The sequence below is a fragment of the Equus asinus genome, chromosome 10, assembly GCF_041296235.1.
Source record: "Equus asinus isolate D_3611 breed Donkey chromosome 10, EquAss-T2T_v2, whole genome shotgun sequence".
Lineage (NCBI taxonomy): Eukaryota > Metazoa > Chordata > Mammalia > Perissodactyla > Equidae > Equus > Equus asinus.
Genome location: NC_091799.1, coordinates 78,054,367 through 78,075,202, shown reverse-complemented (window position 1 = coordinate 78,075,202; position 20,836 = coordinate 78,054,367). Strand labels below are relative to the sequence as shown.

At 43.6% G+C, this 20,836-nt stretch overlaps 2 long non-coding RNA genes across 2 annotated transcripts in view; one reads left to right on the top strand and one right to left on the bottom strand.

Annotated features, from left to right (window-relative positions):
• LOC139046430 (uncharacterized) overlaps positions 1–6,291 on the top strand; it is a 48,603-nt gene extending 42,312 nt beyond the window's left edge. The window contains exon 4 of the long non-coding RNA XR_011506504.1: positions 5,966–6,291. This is a non-coding gene — a long non-coding RNA (uncharacterized lncRNA). The remainder of the gene's footprint in view (positions 1–5,965) is intronic.
• LOC106824690 (uncharacterized) overlaps positions 1–20,836 on the bottom strand; it is a 190,290-nt gene that overhangs the window by 67,065 nt on the left and 102,389 nt on the right. The window lies entirely within an intron of this gene.

Below are 20,836 nucleotides of genomic sequence, written 5' to 3'. Positions count from 1 at the left end.
CTATGAGAATAGAATTTCTCTAAAATAGAATTCCAAGACTAAAAGAGAAAATCTTAATACCTGGAAGCACACCATTCAGATGTTTTGAGTTAATTTGGCATGGTTGAAAGAACTTTCACATTTGCAAAAATATCAGTTCCTTGTTAGCCTCTGAAGAGCTGAAATATAACTCTGTTTTCAAACTCTAATGAATTTGGCATGAACACCATTTCTCAAAATCATTGTGATTTTTGGAAAACTTAAAAAAAAAAAAAAAAAAGGAGTGCGAACTAATGTAATAACAGATTTCAGAACCCAGGCTGCTGGAACTAAAATGATGTTAGACATCACCTAGTCCAGACCCAACTTTTAAAACTGAGGAAACTAAGGCTCTATCTTATACTCCTATGTAACAAAAGAACAATGAAAACCACAGTTCCCAAAGACTGCTTTATCCCAGGTAGGGAGTTTAAGCAAAATACAAATGAAGTGCCATAGGACAATATAACTTAAAGTACTTTTAGTGGGGCAAGATGGTCTATGAACGCAAGGTGTTTATTGAGAGTGAGAGAGCAGAGACAATAATAGATGAGGAGACAGCACACGGGTTCAGTGTCCTATCTTGGTCACACAGAAACCTCAAGACCCAGGGCAAATCATGACTCACTTTCAGGGTCTTCATCTGTAAAATCAAGGTAAATCTGCAAAAACAGCATGGGCTGTTTTAAGGATCAAGTGAAGCAACGTGTGTGAAAGCACATTAATTGCAAACTCTCAAATTCTATTATCTCAGCAATATAAAAACACACAAGGAGCTGCGTCCAGATGGTCCGCTTAGAGTGAAGTCTTTGAGGCCCTGTACTTTGCTTCCTTCTGCCCAATTGTCAAAGTCTAAATCCATTTTTCGATCCTTGTTTTTATCGCCTTTTTGTCTTCTCTGATCTCACCCTGCCCCTAAAAAAGCACCCCTTGGCCCAGTGATGTCCATTTCCAGTCTGGATCCAGAAGAGCAGAAGTACAAGCCCATTTCTTCCATGTTTGTCTCCCAACACCTACACAGTTCCCTGACCTACAACAATTCCTCAGCGTTTATCAAATTGTACTGAAGGGAATAGAACAGAATGGAAAGAAATGGAATTGAGTTCCATAAAAGTGAATTCAACCCATTCCCTCCCTAAACTCTTGTCTACCTTAAAGAAAAAATCTAACTAGGAGGGTCTTATCCGATGAGATACAGATTTAAAAAAGGTGAGTTCTACCTATTGTCAGAGAGTGGGAAAGACTTTTTCTTTTTTTTATAAAACTGTGCTCTTCCCAGCCTTGCTGTCTACTTTGCCCAGTAGAAAATGGTCCTCTTTCTGACAGGAGGAATCGTATAGGTCTTCAACGTGGGAGGATGGTGCTGATTTGACACAAGATTTTATCTGCAAACTCTCATTATGGGCAAAATTATTATTATGTCTCTTTGGTGGTTCTGAGGTTTTTCTAAGAACCATGATGAGGAGACTCCTAGAAAAGGAAGACAGTAACTCAAAGTAATCATTTTTCTGGTTTGCTTTTATTGTCTAGTCTAGAAACGGTAGCTCTTGCCACATTCCCATCTGTGGGTCCAGTTAACTTTCCCCAAAAGGAGGTCCTCAATACAAAGCACAGCAAAATTTCCAACAGCAGGTACAAGACACTGAATACGTCTGAGTCAAAGATGTTACAAAATGTATGAATGCCACAAAGATTTGTCAGCTTTGCGGGTTAGACTGTGTTTACCACAGCAAAGGCCAGGTATGAGGGAGTTGTCTCTCCTTGGAGATCTCAAGTCTTGGCTTATGGGGTAAACTCCCCCATCTTTAGGAATTCATGGAATGTTCCAGAATGTTGTGGGATGCCCTGCATGCAGGCAGTCCTCTTGGCCTCCTTGGGGTGAAATCTTCCTTCTGTCCCAAAGGAGCATCCTCAACATTCACACAATCTCTCACCTTCTCCATCCAAGAGAGAATGAGGCCCCATTAGGAAAGAAAGACTAAGCTACTATCTGAAAACACATTAGCAAACATTTTTATTTTACCCAAGAGACAATCAGAAGCCACTAGAAGACAGGAGAGTGACACCTAAAGAAGGTAGTTTTGGCTACTCTGTGATGACTGGAGCCATCTACGTCTTCTTAATAGCATTGGATATGCATCCAGAGCATTAGAGTTGACAAAATTATTTTCACAGGCATTATCTCATTTGATCCTGGCACCCTGTGAGATACGGGGATTGCTGCCCTCATTTTAGAGATGAGGGAACTGATGCTCAGAGATGGTCTTCAGATCAGCGCTCTTCACCACAACCCGACCCTCCCAATCCTCCAGGAATTACGGTAGAGCAAGTAGCCTATAAATACTGATAAATCAGGTCAGCTGATTGGCTGTCCCCCAGCAACACCAGGAAGGAAGGAAAGAAACCCTGAGCACCTTTGTGTCAGGTGGGAGCTTGGTATTTCCTCTACATTTTCTCGCTAATTCCATCTACTCAGACTTCCTGGGTTCAAATCCAGGCTCCAACACTTGTTAGCAGTGTGGCCTTTTAGGCAAGTCGTATGCTCAGTCTGTGCCTCAGTCTCCTCACAGGTAAAGTGAAGATAATGATATGCCTTCCTTATAGTGTTATTGTGAGGTTTAAATGAAGTAATCCACCAAAACAGAGCACTGCGCTAAGAAAGAACTCATTGCATATTACCTATTATTCTCATTGTTATTTCCCTCATTTTACACATCAAGGAAGAAGGCTCATAAAGATTAAGTGAGAATGTTGCAGAGATTGGAACCTAAGTTTGACTCCAAAGAAGGTAGTTTTGGCTGCCTGTGGGAACAATTCTACTTCCCTGCTCTCTGCTCTTTTTCTGCCTCCTGGACCTTTCCTCCTTGGCAGGCAGTCCATTGCCCATTGCAATGTTTCTAATCTGCATCAGAATTATCTGAGACACTCCCCATAGGGCCAGAATCAAAATTTCTGGAGCTGAGGCCCAGGACTCTGCATTTTCACAAGCAGCTTATTTGAGTCTTTTGCACCTGATGAGGTCAAGAGTCACTGACCCAGACTGACCACTGCAGTGGCTGTCACTGCCCAGCCCACCTCAGCTCCCTCTTCACCCAAGAAGTGCCCCAAATCTATCTTGCTATATACCCTCCCTCCCCTGCACATCCCCATCTGCTCTTTCATGATTAGCAATGCAAGGTGACTTGCCATTCCAATCCACTTTGAATAATGGCTTATGGAAGTAATGGGTCATTTTGCCTGAGAGTCAGGCAGGCTCATCAGAGCAGGTGGGAGGTAGAAAGGCCAGGAGAAGAGGCAGAGAGTTGGACCACATTCCTTCCATGCACAAGACCCACCATGCACAAAGATATAACAACTATCCACTAGAAAACCTCAAACTGTACAGGGTCAAGCCTACAAAAATGAGATAACACAGCAGAGCAGGCCAGTGTAAAGAGGAGAAGCTAAATCAGTGTTTGTATTTGAGTTTTATCTTATCTCACGAGCACAGCAGATCCCTTCCAGAGAGGAGGCTGTGTCATTCACCGTTTGCTTTCACTTAATCCGGGTTTGCAAATAATGTCAATTGCTCCACCCTCGACCCATGAGTCCCCAAGCAGCTTTACCAGATGCCCCTCTGAGGTTGCTAAGACTGAACCAGAGACTGTAACCCCAAGGCAAACAACATTTCTGGTTTTCTTATCTTAATGATTTTTTTTTGCCCAAATTTCTTCTTAAAGTGGGCTTAATCTCTGGTTATGTAAACAGCTGAAGATATCCTAATTCCTCAGAGAGTATTCAAGATCTGTACTTGAGTGGGGGAGGGGGTGGAGAAGAATGGCAGGAAAACAAGTATTAATTATTAAACACTTAGAAGATTTTCAAAATCACATACCATTTGGCACTTTTCCTCTCCAAGTTCTCTATCCCCATTAAAAGCAGGGAAAGCCAGCCTTCTTACTATGACAAATTTGCTTAATCAATGTTTTCTCTCTCTTGAAGGGGGAAGGGTTTCCATGGACTGGTTTTAAAACACATGTCCTATGGGTGGCCACTCTTGCTCTGAATGGGAATGCAGTTGCCCTACCCGCATTGATTTGCTGCAATTTCTTATTTTATGCACCAGACCCAGAACCACTTAACAAAAGGCAATATGCAAATACATGTAAATAAAATGTAAACCAACCATACAGTCCAGAATCCCGGGAACATTTTTATGACAGGACAAAAACACTGCTCTCAGCTTTATTTTGCTTGCTGGAGTTTGGGGCAGAGGAGCAGTTCAGGTTCTGGGTGCCGAAGGAGATGCGAGGTGATAGAAACAAGGAAGTTCCTGCTGTGCTTTACCATTCACAATGGGGTAGATCTGGATTTAATCACCATATTTTCCACATTATTGAATTTCTGGAACAGAGTCAATGTTACTATTACAACTTTTTGTCACCCAATGATTCAAATACTGGGTGTTCTGATTTAGGGCTTGGAAATCCAGTCATTGCGATTATACGTGGCTCAGATCCCAGGCGGGGACGGCCCAGGTGAGTCATGCCCGCTCTTTGACCGTTGGGAAGTCACCTAACGTCAGAGGCAGAATCACCCTCAGATACCATTCTAGTCCGACTCTCTCATTTTACAGATGGGCAAACTGAGGCCCAATGGTCCAGTGTCACTGCGATCCAATGAGTTGGTGGCTACACAGAAGTAAGAATGTGGGTCCCGTGAGTCTTGGTCCAGGAAGTGCCGTGTTGCTTTTTAAGAGTTTACAAAGAATAGACAAGACATGAACACGTTTTTTAAAGTCTTCATCACCTTAAAAGGGAGAGAGACAAAAGAGATAAAGGGAAAGAAGGAAGCTATGTCTAATAGCGGGGCGAGGGGCAGAGTGGTCTGAGCTCAAACTCTGAGATGAGACACAGCATGGATCAGCCAGTTGGTTGCTGTGTGGCCTTGGCACTTCACCTAACCTTGCTGGGCCTTCACCTTCATCTTTAAAACAGAGATAATAGTGCCGACTTCGTGGGGTTGTGTAAGGATTAAAGGAGATAATGCACAGGTCCTGGCACACACAAAACGCTTAACAAATGTTGGCTCTTATCATAACCCCAGTGCAGATATCCAAGGACTTGAATAGATGGCCAAGGCGTCAGTCCTGGGGGGGTCTGTCCTTAAGCCAAATTTCCTTCCTTCCAGTTCCCCTTTTCCGGCCCAGGACCCTGGCTGCCCAAACCCTTCCTTCCATCCCTCCAAAGAAAAGACAATCACGACAAGTTTAGTACTCAGCTCCACTTATCTTTCCAGAGGGGTGGCTAGGTACTGAGGAGAAATGAAATTGTGAAAGAACGTGGGATAAAGGGTAAGAAAATGAGAACGGGAAAGGAAGGCAAGCTATTAACAGGATTCCTTGAATCTGTCATCACAACCCTGGATAATGTAATAGAGCCTTTGAAAGTATAGAGAATGTGAGAGACAATCGCCAGCATGCCGGTCCTCCATGTAAGTTACACTGGTGACAAAATGAATGTCCATCACTTTTCTCTCACTTTGCATAAGTCATTAAACACCCTGGGTTAGTGCAAAAGTTTGTTTTTTCCCCCTGAGACCATTAAAACCACGTCCCGTAAAAGCTGGTTTAAGTGGCATTCTAATCACTGGCTGCTCGGTTACTGTACAAGGATCATTAATATTTATAAAGATGACCCTGATTCAACAAAGAAAGATCAAATAATACTCAACACAGTTTTCACAAGAAATACATTCGATCACGTTCTGCGTCTCTGAAAATCAGGCTTACATCTTTCATGTGTGTGAACCAGAACTCTCTATTTTTTGGCTATATCTGAAAACACAATTCACTCTCTGAACTCCAGAACTGCAGCTTTCCTTCTGAGTCCCCATTTATCTTCTTACGAAATATGTGCCCAAAAGCACAACAGGATAACGTTTTCTCAAGACAATATTTGTTTTGCAGCGTCTCCCTGATACTGGACACCACCCAGCTGTTGGAGACCCTGGAGGCCGAGTCTGAGGCTCCGACATTGCAATTCAAACCCCAAAGCACAGCGGATCTTCGTCCTGCTTTCAGAGAAGTCATTAGCTTCATTTTTTCTTTGCTGGACACTGTAGCCGACCCCACTGGAGATAAGAAGAAACAGAATGTCTTCTGTCTTCCCTAGGACAGCTGCATCAGCATATATTTTCCAATTAAAGCTTTTAAGTATTTGACTTATACATTTATGAACACCCCCAGTGGACTGTTCGGATTTGGTTTAATCTCCAAGAAAACTGGCATTAAAATAGACCTTTTCCCAGCAATAATAATCTCATTTACGATAAATTATTCTATTCTCAGTACCTTTGAGACACATGAGAGCTTTTATGTAATAAAGAAGCCATTTATTTCCGAATATTTTAATGCATGTTTCCATATTTTTCTCATTTTTAATGCAAGGGCCATACATGGTATTGTAAGAGAATGTCTTTAAAAGCAAATTTATGGCAAATGTTCCAGTGAAATGGACGGCAGCCTGCGCCATTGCAGAACTATCCTGCCAAAAGGAGCAGGGCAGAGATGTTCTAATTCTCATTTATGTGCATAAAAGAGTAACCTTTACAGAGAAAGACGATGTTACTGGGTAAATTGATAAGCTATGGGAGACCTTGATTCAATTTGGGCTCCATCCTTTGCTTTGCTGTATGCACTTAGTTAGTTCTCTGTCTCCTATGCCACGGCTGAGATAGAACAGAAAGGAACAGACGCTGGGGAAGGCCATGAGGACTGCGGAGGAAGAGAGAGTTAAGTCAGAGCCTTAATGTGTTAACTGGAAAGGGAGGCTGTTTTGAAAGGGCAGAGAATCAAGGAGCAGATAGAAGATCTTTGCTAGAAGTTTAACTATTTTGATTTTCTAAACTGTCACTTCAAAGCTGCTCATCTGGATGCCGTCTATCTGAAAAGCCGCCATGATGGTGGTTCTTGATTGGGAAGGTAACAGTCTGGCAACGGGGACAGTCAGAATCAAAACGTACATATCCCTGCTTCTGTGATTTTAATTTAGGCTAGACTCTTGAGGCAGAAAAACATTTTGAGCAATCTCCTCAGATAGGTAATTCTGATATGCTTCCTAATTAAGAGCCACTGCGCTGGTATGAGATCTAACCTCAATCATATGGACTGACAAGAAAATGCATCCTTGACATGAGCAATACAGCACTTTTGGGATAAGAAATCAACTCTCATGGATGGCTTACTGATGTCCTTTTGATAAAATTTTCTGGACATTAATACTGTCCATCAGTAAGAGTAAGCTATTGTCTGTGGGTCAAGCTGGTCCAAAGTCATGCTCTGGATGAACCACAATAGGGCTGGGTGAAGAGTCTATTGAGCAGGGGTTTAATTTTAATTCTGGACAGATGAGCTATGGCTTGGGGATGTCACTTACACTATTCTAAATATTGCATCGAGGTGTCTCAACTTCCTTCCAGGCACCTAGAAAAGGGAGAACAAATACAATAAGAGGGAAAGGATAAGTCAGTATAAAGATGATTTAGTAAAAGCAAAAACTAGAAGAATAGAGTAACGCACGCATTGTACTCCTACTGTGTGCCAGGCACTGGGTTATAAGCTCCCACTGTTGGAAGGGAGAACTGTCATAGAAAATGTCTGAGAATACTGGGGTCATGGGGACTGATGGCTCAGATCTGCTCTGTCTATTATGGTAGCCAGTAGCCATGTGTGGCTCCTGAGCACTTGAAATGTGGCCAGTGCAAATTAAGATGTGCTGTAAGTGTAAACGACATACCTGATTTTAAAGATTTAGTACAAATAAAAAGAACATAAATGATCTTATTAATAATTTTTATATCGCATATACGTTGATCTGATAATATTTTGAATATTGGGTTAAATCAGAATTAATTCACCTCTTTCTTTTTACCTTATTTAAGTGTGTGACCATTAGTAAACCTAAAATGACATAAGTGAGGTTGCCTTTGTGGCTCTCGTTATACTTCTGTTGGGAAGCACTGGCTCACACTGTTAACAAAACTCATCTCTGTCCTCTCAAAGGGGAAGCAAAGACCTCTGATTTAACGTGATAATCCCTGGTTTCCCAGGGCCTCACAAAGGTTCCCAGCTCTTCACACGGAATGAGCCCCTGAGTTGCTGAATTGAAGTAGAAGCCCTTTGAATCCACTGGTGTTACACTAATGACACAGGCTTTGACCCGGGGCTGCAGAGAAGAGCTCAGTCTTATCTCCAAATGGACCGAAGAGCTGAGTCCCTGGGGAACAAAGAGAGTGGTGACATAAAAGTGTGAGCACTCAAAAACCATGTGCAATGGCTGGGGGTGAGGGGTGGCGCTGAAATGGAGATGAAAGAGAGAGGACTGGGGATGTCAGGAAGCAAAAGGGAATCTGTCTGCACTTTCCAACCTTGAGATTTCAAAAACTGAACAGGAATTTTGTGAACAGTAAAATCTGATATTCACCACAACTTACAGAGTGCCCATTACTGTATTAAGTGTTTATGTGCATCAGCTCCTCGAATCCTATGAAAAAACCTATTAGACATGACTAGTATCCCACGGTACAGATATGGAAACCAAGCCTTGAAGAGCTTAACAACTTCCTAAGTTTTCACATGTAAGGGGTGGAGCTGGGGCTTAAAGCTGAAGGGTGTAGGTCTGCCTGTGTAGACTATGCTCTACACCATCACACAGCTCAAAACACAAAGACTCTGGTCTCAGGAGGCTGTGGGCGCCAGGGGGTGACGATAAGGGATGGGGATTGGTCCCAACCAAATTCCCTAGAGTCATTTTCAGAACAGTCCTGGGAGAGGGGAGCACAAAGAGAGCGGATTAAGGCAGCTGGCTGGGCATTGAGAATCCACATTGGGCTGACTGGGCAAGAAATTTGGGTATAACATAGCTACTGAGGGTGTGGACTCTGGAGGCCAACTGCCTGGGTTTGAATCCCAGTTCGACCACTTCCTAACTCTGCATCTGAAGGCACAGTTTCCCCAGCTATAAAACTGGTTGATTCTAGTAGCCGCCTCAAAGAGTTGTGAGAATTAAATGAGATGCAAGCAAAGTGCTTAGTAAGCATACATAGTGAGCCCGCAAATACATATTGGCTGTTATTACAGTAAAGGAGTCATAAGATAAAGCTCTAAAGTCTGGCTCCCCATCACCCTCATCGCTGTCTGCCCCCCACAGGGATGGTGAATCAGCATGTTTAGACTCTGTGAAATGTAGAAGTCCTCCTGAGCAAGGCAGCTTTGCCCTGAGGCAGAAGGGAAGAGGTACAAGGGAAAAATGCTATAACCTTGGGTCTTCTTCCTCAGGACATGAGAGAATGTTGAGATACTTGAGGCCATCTCCTGGATGCTTATCAGTGCAAGTCAGGATCAGTTTGACCTCTCTTTACCCAGAGAAAAGAAAGAGTCCTTTGCCCTGAGTGGTGAAGCATCTTTCTAGGGAAAAGGGCTCCCCAGGTCCTCCAGGATGCCACACAGTGGGCACAGCACCAGTGGACTGGCGTTACAGAGTGGATCAGCAGTTTACCCAAGAACTGCCTACATTACATGCCAGCCAGGTGTGCTGGTCCAGCACAAAGGGTAGAGGCAGAATTGAAGAGCTTCTGTTCATAGTGGTCAAGAAACAGCATGGCCACCACCGGCCACAGAGGAGGAAGAACACTAGGAGCTTCTGGAGGCTTCTTGAGTAAAAACTCCTTTTATTTACAATTCATCCATCCCCCTTTCCCAGTCTCTGGAAGGGATATTTAGAAACTAGAGATACTAAAGTGTGGTTTTCTAGATTTGGTGCATCTCCTAGGCTGTGTTCCTCTGAAGCTCAGGCCAAGAAAACCACAGGAAGGGAAATTTTATTGTGGCCAATGGAAGTCAAAGGAGCATTGCAGAATGAGGGAATTGCCTGTTTCATAGCATTACAGAGGAATCAGGTGGGGGTTCACTTTGGGTTGGAACTAAGGAGAAAGGGAGTTTAGGGCCAGATCTTGAAAGGCCAGCTAGCCTTCCTTCCTGTTTCTCTATCAAAGATTACATGTTTCAGGCAGCCTAGACTCTGAGCAGAGAAAGCAGGCCCCTGAATATTACTGGCAAGAATTGTAACCTCCTATCAAGGAAGAGATTCTCTATCACAACAGGGAGTCTCAAATCAGTCAAAGACTTGGAATGGTTTCCTGATAAATTAAATGTAATCAATTATGGTGACTTCTTTTGGGGATGTTACATGTCTTGTCTTTCTCTTTGTTTACTTTGGATTGCCACTGAGGTCAAGTGCATAGTTGTTGATCTCATCCCAACAGCCCAGAATACACGAGCAGATCTGCAGCCCAGGACACAGCACACAAATGACCAGATGCAAACTGTGGTGCGAAGTGAACCAAACAGTTGAGGAGACACAATCTGGCCACAATCTTTAGCCATTAGAAAGCGATATATATTTTTTTTAAGTGACATTTTAAAAAGAGATATGACAACACAAAATGTTGAAGCAACTTTAACTCTCATACATTGCTGGTGGGAATGTAAATAAATACGACCACTTTAGAAAACTGTTTGGCAGTATCTCCTAAGGTTGAACGTATAAATACCTATGCTCCAACAATTCCACTCCTATGAATATACCAACAGAAATACATACACATGTGCCTCAAGACACATGTATAAGAGTGCTCACAGCCACACTCTTCAAAAAAAGCAATGTATGGACACCTCTTCTGCACAACTTCAGAATCCGCATGGTCCCACCTTTGCCATCACAATTGATTTCATACAGTCTTTGGCTTCTTGCATGTGCAATCAGTAATGCCTTGCCTGGGGCCTGCACTAAGTACATCAGACTTCCCGTAATGCAGCTTCTCTGATTTGGGACTCTCCTGGAAAACTCATGCATGCATGACCTGGAAGAGCAGGAGAATTTATGCTGGTGGGCCCATCCTTGGCCAATGGGAGGCGGGAGCCAATGGTCAATGGGTAAATGTTTCCACTTCTGTTCTTCCTGGTGAACAGCTCTAACATGCATTTCACATGGCACCTTATAAGATGCTGGCAGGACTGAACACCAGTAAACTTTAGTAGTAGTTAACAACACAGCATATATTGGCCTCCCTTATTCTCCCATTTCCCCTTCCCTGCACACCTGCTCCCGGGGAAAACATTCCCAAATGAAGTGTCAGCAGACAGACCTCTGCCTCAGGCTCTCCTTTTGGGAGAAACCAAGCCAAGATAGCTCAGTTTAGAAACCACCCAGTAGTAGAATGAATAAATAAATTGTGGAATATTCATAGAAAGAACTATTGAATTCATCCATTCCAAAAAATGGATGGATCTCACAAATATGATGTTGAATCAAAGAAGCTAGATATAAAAGAGCATATACTCTACATTCCATTTATAGAAAGTTCAAAAGCAAGCAAAACAAAATCATAGTGTTAGAGGTCGGGAGAGTGGTCACCTTTGGGAAGGAGGAAGGGGCAGTAACTGGGAGAAGCTATGAGGGGACTTGCGAATATACTGTCAATATTCTCTTTCTTGAGCTAGAGATTGCTAAGTGGTGCTTACTTTATCATAATTCCTTGATCTGGGCTTTTGGGTTTTGCACGTTTTTGTTATACTTTAATAAAAAATGTTTTAAAAGAGCTTAAAATCAAGAGACTGTGATGACCTATCCTCTTCCCTTACTCGATAATAATGTACAAGCTAGCTTGAGGAAGACCACCATTTATGTCCATTGCCTATTATAGAAGATATTATAGAAGAGCCAGTTCCTTCCCCAGCCGAGCAGTAACATAAACAAGTGAAAACACAGCAGGACTGTGTTTTTCTGAATGGGGTGGGCTCTCTTTAGTTCCAGCCAGGGTTGTGGTGGTAAACTGGCACTCCAAAAAAAAAAAAAAACAAAGCAAATAAGCAAGTAAGAGAAGGAGGGAGGGAAAGATGAAGGGAAGGAGGCGGGGAGAGGAAAGGAAGGAAGGGAGGAAGGGAGGAGGAAGGGAAGGAGAAATAAAATCCCTAATTTGTAGTTGGGCCAACATCTGTGGCGTAAATAATCCCACTGCGGCTGATTTCAGGCTATCAACTGTTTAACAATTGGCCCACACACTTTTGAACACTTTATAATTGGCTCTTATGAGCCAGTCTGAGCTGGCTGCAGCACACCACTGGCTCTAGCCAATAGTTGCCATGTGTGAAAATGATTCCACTGTGTCCCCATCTTGGAATTTTTCAAAAAAAGCCAGAAATCTGGATTTGTAAGTGAAAACTCATGATTTTTAAATGATATCAACTAGCTCGAATTTTTCAAAAACACTTTACAAACCAAGAAAAAGAAAACACATCTGCAAATTAGATTTGGCTCATAAAATGCCAGTCTTTGATTTCTGGTCTACAGACCAAATCTTTTTTGTTCTTCTGTTTTTGATGAGGAAGATTAGCCCTGAGCTAATATCTATTGCCAATCTTCCTCTTTTTTTCCTTGAGGAAGATTAGCCCTTAGCTAACATCTGTGCCAAACTTCCCCCACTTTATTTGTGGGTTGCTGCCACAGCATGGCTGATGAGTGGTGTAGGTCCATGCCTGGGATCTGAACCCAGGAACCCAGGCTGCCAAAGCAGAATGCACTGAACTTAACCACTATGCCACGGGGCTGGCCCCCATGACCAAATCTTTCAAGGACAGCTTCTCAGCCTCCCAGTTGAAGCATAATCTTTTGGATCCATAGAGTGGAGGACTCACTCTGAGTGGCTGTATGGTGCAGTGAATGGAGACTTATCTGGAGATTGGGAAAACTGGGTTCTAGTCCCAATTTTACTACTGAAGTTGCTTTACTTATCTGGGCCTTTGTTTCCTCATCTGTATTAGGATGACTTTTGAAGACATTTTTCTCACATAAGCACTCCTAGGTTTATATAATAAGCATGAAAGTACATGAAGCTATCGTTTGGGGATGGACAAAGTTCACAACATGGCAGGAATAATTCAGAAGTGCCACGTCATTGGACAGACATCTCAGGCTTGAAGGTCACTGCTTTCTCTCCTTCCACTCCTGTCACTTAATAAGGAGAAGGAGAGGCTTTCTCTAGGCCATCAGTCTAATGACAGCCATTGGCCTGCTGGGGCAGTCCAGTCCTGATCTCCGTAGTCCTCAGACCTCTTGATTTCTGGCAGAGAACAGATCCACTCCCTTTTGAAAGGAAACAGCGTAGCAGACAGATTTCAGGTTTGGAGTTTGTCAGACCTGGGCTTGTATTGTACCTCTGCCACTTGTTAACTAGGGACTTCAACCTCACTTTTTCCTCATATGAGTTCCTACCTCACAGGGATTGTGACGTGAACCATCAGCTATTTAAAGTTTCTAACACAGTCTCTGGAACATAGTGTCAAATAAATGTTAACTGCCATTATCATCATTATGATTTATCAAAGTGTCTATTTAGAGGTGTTGTACAGCCAGCAGCCCAGAGATTCATTAAAATTTAATCTTAGGTCTCCTTGTGTTTCATTTGGTCTCCTTTACTCTGTTATTTTAGAGATTCAGCCAAAGCTAATATTTCTGCAAGATCCAGACAGGTCTGGGCACAGATATTCTGATCTAATCCAAATTCACGGGCTCAAGAATGCTCACAGAGAGATGCTGCTATGTATTCTGCTGGAGAAAATTCACATAGCAGGAGGAAAAAGATTCAGACTCTGGATATCTGAGGAAGCAATTAGGTAGCTTAATCTGTGCTATTAATTTATTTTAAAATAAGATGTATAAATTTCCTAAAGACAGGACCAGTAATTATATCAGATCTTGAGACAAAGGGAAAAATTGGTCATACTGCTCCTGTTTTTACTTAAAATTTTGATATTCTGTTCATTAATGAGTTTTTCATTAATCTTAATTTTTAAAATATTGTGTTAAGATGTCATCTTAATCACTGAATTTTTCATCACCCCTTCAAATTTTCTACTTCTTCACCTCGTCCCAGCCCTGCTCACAGAGGCCCCTAAGCCAACAGACACTTAGTAGAAGACTTTTTTATGTTTTTGAGAATCTCTAGTTGAATTCCATCAAGAAAATGACTCAAGCCTCCTCATATAATGAGGCAGTTTTTTTGTGGAGAAAGCACTGAACTACAAGTCAGAAAGCCTGGTTTTAGTTTTAATCTGGGTGTACTAAATTGCTTGAGTATATTACTAGATTTCTCTAAGACCCTGTTTCTTTGACTTTAAAATAAAGGTAAGCACAAATATACTTTTTTGGCATGGTTGGAACACCTAAATGCTTCCTTAAACATTACATTAAAATATTCATTTTGACTACTGAGTTTTTTGGCATCCTTTATATATTCAAGGAGTGTTAGTAAGAGTTCTTGGTTGCAAACAACAGAATTCACTGTGGCTACCTCTACCGCATTCACTGGACTACAGTGTTCTTACACAGAACATCAGGGAGGGCTAGATAATTAGGCTCAGAGGCTACTTAGCCAGGACCAATGTTCTAATTATTGCTCCAAGGGAGACTGCTGTTACAGCTCTGCGGGGGAACTGCCCCTGGGACCACCGCAACCTCTGCCTCTGCAGACCAGGTGTCTCTCTGTCACCCTCATCAGAAATCTCCTACCCAGCTCTCCTGGCTCTGCCAGCTCTCCTCCTGATCAAAGGCTTACTTGGGTGTATCGGAGGAGGCTGGGCCCAGGCCTCGAGCCAGCTGCAAAGGAATTTGGGAAAATTAGTTTTTGGCCCCTTCCTGGGGAAATGGGATCATAAATCTGGAAATTTTCAAACCCAGGAAGGGTACTGGGAAAGTGCTGAGCAGCCAGATGGCATGACAGACGTCTACTGCAAAGACGTGGTTTTTGCAGGCCCAGGCAGCCTTCACGGCATACGTGCAAACACGAGGGAAGAGACTAAATGTACACTGGGAAAATCACCTCTCTGTTCCCTGAAGTCACACTCATACTTGAAGCCACCCCTTTTCCTGCCTCACCTAGAAGCAAAAGTGTTTATGAGAATGCAGACTGAGGTGCTCACCACTGGTTTATTCACTTCAACCCTGATTCCCCCACATCCTTACCGTAATCTGGTAAGAACGTAACTGCCCTGCCCTGCGGGATGTGCTCTGGACTCATTAAGTCTGAAAATGCTTGGGGAATGCATCTGCGAAGGCCTACAGTCAGCTGTCATCATGGTCAGCTTTCAGACACTCTCAGGCTGCAAAATATTTTCGAGTTCTAAAATCCTGGCCCTAGCCCATCCCTTTATGTTCATCTTACCTCGAGTGGCTAGATTCTCTATAGAAGACGCAAATACTCAAAATGAATGTCCTGTCTGCCTCCTTTTTAGAGATTACCGGGGCCCAGGCACCAGCACAAGGAGGTGTGCTATGAAATGAAACAGTGAATTCCCCAGGAGCGTTTCCTCCTTTGAACTGATCTGACTTAAGCTCTTGAAGATTTTCTCTTGCTCCAGCTTCTGAAGATGGTCTGCTGGACTCAGAGGCAAGGACTTTTCATTGGCATAATTATTATCTTAACTAATATGGACTTCTTGGGCCCTGCTCTCATTTGAAATTTGTGGCTGCCTGATGTGTGTGTGTGTGTGTGTGTGTGTGTGTCCGCGTGCACAGTTGATTTGCTCCTTCTTTTATATTGTGAATTGTTTGACATTGAGGACCAGGACTCATCCCGGCCTCCCCCACAACAATGTACCAAAAAAAAGAAAAAACAAAGGATAGTTAATGAATGTTGCTTTTGAAATAACTTCTATTTTAATGCAAAGATCTTCCTGTCCTCCTTTCTTGCATCATAAATTAGTTGGCTTTTCCACAGAAACAATGTCATAATTGGTGATTATATCCTAAGGGTAACATCATAAATGCCTGCTTAATCAATAATATTGTTGAAAATTGTTTATTGCAAAGGAAAGAAATAAGAAAACTCCTTTTTCTATACTACTACTTAAACAAAACACAAAAACAATAAGGACCCTGTAGACATGAAGTTCTGGCAAACCGGAAGATGCCAACATTGGTTCTTTGTTTAATCTAATTTCATTCCAAACACCAAGTAATTAAATCTCTAGAACTATTCTTAGGTTTATTAGACTTAATACAACTTGTCTTTTGGCTCAAAAATGGAACCAGGAAAGAAGAAGGAAGAATACTTTTCAAAAAAGGTAAATGGGCAAGAGTTGGAAGAAAGAGGGAAGAAGATTAAAGTGCATGTCTTACCATGAGAAAGAAATTTGCCAGCATGGGATTAATAGAAGTAGAAGAGTTGAGTGTTATGTGCTCCCCATAAAGCTAGCAGGCGGCCACTCATGGAAGGTCTTATAGAACACAGTAAAATGGGAAGAGCATAGGTGTGGCATGCTGCGATTTATATTCTTCAAAGGATCACTCTGGATGCTGTGTTTGTTGGGTGTCAAGAGTGGAAGGTGAGCAGTGGACTGGGGCGGTAGCAGAGGAGGTGGTGAGAAGTGGTTCATATTCTGGATATATTTTGAAGGCAGAACCATCAAGATTAGCTGATGGTTGGTGGCACCTTCAGTCCAGTGGGTTGGTTAACTACAGAAGAGTAGAAGGTAAAGTAAGGAGGAAGCTCTTTGGCTGGGGTATATGAAAAATGTGGATGTTGGGAGCTCTTAATTCAGGGACCTATTGTCCTGTGTTGACTCCCAGCGACCTAACTGCAGCAGGTGGATGGAGGAAGCACCTGGACTCTGGATTAGACTCATCCACTGGCACAAAGAGAGAGAATGCTCATTGCTCTAGATTTTCTTTCTTTCTTTCTTTTTTTTTGAGGACGATTACCTCTGAGCTAACATCTACTGCCAATCCTCCTCTTTTTGCTGAGGAAGGCTGGCCCTGAGCTAACATCCAGCCCATCTTCCTCTACTTTACATGTGGATGCCTACCACAGCATGGCTTGTCATGTGGTGCCAGGTCTGCACCCAGGATCCAAACCAGCTAACCCTGGGCCACCGAAGCGGAACGTGCACACTTAACCTCTGTGCCACCAGGTTGGCCCCAATATACTAGACTATGCTTTTTGTACACCTCACTTGCCTTTCTCACTGAAAATTCTGTAAATTCTTTGAGCATGAGTCTTGTCACTCATCTTTACATTGGCCATAGCACTTGGCACAGACTTGATAATCAAGAAGTGACAAAAGAAAGAATGAATACGTTTCCCCAAGGGAGAGAGCACAAAGATAGAAGTGCAAAGGGCCAAGGACTTAGGTAGTTTGGTAGGGGTAGAAGAAAAGAGAATTCAGAGGAAAAGACGGAGAAGGAGCAGTTGTGGAAAGAGCAGATACAGAAGGAGACAGTGTGAAGGAAGGGAAGAGAGGCCAGGAATCAACAAGTGGTCACTAAGGTGAGTCTCTGCCCTGATGGGGTCGCTGGATATCACTGATAGGACACTGGGTGGTGAAACTAAGGCCAATTAGTAGGAGCCTAACAATGTGATGCAGGGAATGTGATCTTGCCCAAATTAGCCGTAACTTTGTCTATATTACTGTTTATCTGCAGTTGTTAACTGGCCATTCAAGGTATCTCCATTTCTCAGGGTTCAGTGCAGGACACAATTCACTCTTAACTATTTCAGGCTGGAAATGCTGCAGGAGCAGAAGTTAGGGGGCTGCTACTGGACTTGAGGTGTTTTTGTTTGTTTGTTGGTTTGGTTTGGTGAGGAAGATTCACTCTGAGCTAACATCCATGCCAATCTTCCTCTGTTTTGTCTGTGGGATGCCTCCACAGCATGGCTGATGACTAGAGTAGGTCCGCACCTGGGATCTGAACCTGCGAACCTGGGCCACCAAAGTGGAGCATGTGGAACTTTAACCACTAGGCCATGGGGCCAGCCCCTAGACTTGAGGTTTTAAGATCAAACCGTCAGTAGCATCCAGAGAGCAAGCTGCTGCTGCTGCTTTGTGGTTGCCACTACTGCTGCCTCAACTACCTCACTGCATGAAGCTGGAACCTACAGGCCAGCTATTGCAACACTCCCATCTGTTGGATTGACTTGTTGGCCACGACAGCCAACGAGTCCGCCTTCCAAACCCAGTGCAAGGGCAGCTCCCTGGTGGAGTCTAATTCTCAAGCAGAGCTCTAGCTGCAAGGAGGCCTCAGAAAGGTCATTTTCAGCTCCCCAACATCTCCAAATAAAATGAAGATAGAATAGAGGCTGAGAGTGCTCATCCAAATATGTGCCACAGCATCCTAAGTGATCAGCTGAGGAATGACAGCCACTGCCATGCCACCGTCCCTTTGAGTGGAAGCTGGGTGTGCTTGGGGGCTGCTAACACAAATGCTCTTCTCCAGCAAGCTTTGCCTATCTCCCTCCTCCAACTTCAGAATTGGTGTCTCCCGCCTTTGCAATTCCACAGCTCTTTAACTTTTTTTTCTTAAAATATTAATAATATTCTCCTGTGTTTTACTGTTAATTGGGTATACATTGTTCTACACCAGATTACACATTTCCCAAACATATAAAGACTTGTGTCTCAGTCCATTCAGGCTACTATAACAAAACTACCATAAAGTGGGTGGCTTAAAAACAACAGAAATTTATTTCTCATAGTTCTGGGAAACTGAAGATCATGGGGCTGGCCGATTCCGTGTCTGGTGGGAGTCAGGTTCCCCATTGACAGCTGTCTTCTCACTGTGTCCTCACACGGCGAAAGGGACAAGGGAGCTCTCTGGGGTCTCTTTTATAAGGGCACTAATCCCATTCATGAGGCTCTGTTCACATGACTTACTCATCCCCCAATAGCCCCACCTCCTGATACCATCACCTTGGGGGTTAGGTTTCAACATATGAATTTTGGGGGAACACAAACACTCAGATGATTTCAGTTTGGAATGGAGTTTAGTTATAGACAGTGCTGTATTATCACTATTACTATTATCTCAGTTTATCTCATTTCTAGATCCCAGCCCTTCTGTGGGTGCTCAGTCTTGGCTTGCTAAATGGATGAGTGGATTCGCAATGCTCCGTCTTTATAGATAGTAACTCCTCCTCCCAGCATCCCCTCCTCTTCTCCCCAGTCCACACACGCACACAGAGCCCTCACACACACTCAAAGACCTTTTTCACCCCATTTCTCTTACCCTCAGGTACATGTTTTTGGGAAAATAAAAAGGAGCGCTACTTTCCAAAAAAACAAGGACATCTATGTTAATGAAATAAGATGCTTAATTTTGTCTGGGTGACCAAAAGCTGTCAGACCACACTGACCTCTGGGAGTGACAGACTAAGTCGCTGGGGCGTTGACTAGTTGAGTGGGATTTGTAGCCACGCAGCCTGTTGCCTAACTCTGTATTCTGGGGAATATTGCTGAAGATGAATGAGGGGTTTATTAAGATCAACATCCACTCCCTTGTCCCACTCAAGACCTTGATTTGGCTGCCAGTATTTCTCAAATTAGTTTACGACTGAGTTACTATTAACATACCCTATAAAGCTGGGTACCGTATGCTGAAAACTCTACAAAAACTTGATAGCCTGAAGTTCAATTATATTGGACATTCTTTCCTTTAGCTTCACCTAAGACAGTCTTCCACGTGGTGAGGGGGGCAGGGGGACCCTTGCGGAGCAGCAACCAGCTCTTCTGTTGGGTAACTGGGTGTTGGTGCCAGGATCTTCGCACAGCTGCTCTTGCAAGAGAAGCAGTGTGGTGTTTTGTGCATTTAAAGTGCCTCAAAGGTATTTTCTTAGTGTTACAGGATACAAAAATAACACCCTGACAGCTGCTTTTGGAGGCAAAGTCCAGACAATTTGACTATATTATCTCTTTGACTGAGGAACCTGACTTGCCTTGCGTGTAAAGTTAGCTCCAGCTGGAGGTGGGCATCTGCTGCACTTGAGGGCTCTTGACATCTACTCCTCCAAATGAGAATCAACAAATGTAGATCAAAGGTGAGCTCACGGAGAAGGGCTGCTTATAAAGCAGATTTCGTCCTTAGGAAAGAGACTGTCTCCAGCGAGGGGGGAGGGGAGCCCCACGGCCATGGCACAGGCAGGCAGGAGTGAGGACCAGCAGGTTCATGGGATTCCCAAGCCAGCCACCCCACTTTCCCAAGCTCTCCCCTTCCCTTTGGCAGTGCCCCCTCCTTTGTCCTCTCAGTACAATGCTAATGCCTAAGAAGGAGTTCTTCCTGACTCCTTGTCTCCGCCTGAGTTTTGAAGTCCCTCCAGGGCCTTTCTATGGCAGACATTTATCCCCTTGGCTGAAAAGGAGGGCGGCTCCATGAGAGCCATGTGGGATCAGTGCCAGAGACACTAAGGAGTATGATGCAGGGAGAACTCAGTCCCATGGCAACCCACCAGGATGTCCCTGCTCCAAGCTGGCCTATCTTACAGAGCACACTTCCTTACCACTGCCTTGAAATATTCATGAGCTCTTGCAGAAGAACAGAAGACAGAGTCATTTCACTTCCTCCAAAGCTGACTGTCCTACTCTTTGACCTCAGGGAATCTTAAAATTCACCATGAGCTTCTGAACTCTCCCATGTGCTTTGGGAAGGGACAGGAAAGTGCCCCATCGTCTTCCCCTTCCAGACCGGCTGGGTTCTACTGAGCGCAGGTCTCTGGCTACTTGGTCCCTCAGGCTGTGCTTTCTTCCTCTTCTCACTGATCATTAGAAGGAGAGGCAGGTCTCCCAGGCTCCTGTTGCATGACCTTGACATCTTGGTAGTCATCAGGGGTCGGGACAAATGCCCTGCTTTGACTCTATAGTCACGCTCAGCCTCCTAGACCTCCCTTCAGAGAAGCTCCATTCTCCTGGTCTGGGACAGTCCCACTTCAAATAAGGGTATTAGTGGGAGAAACA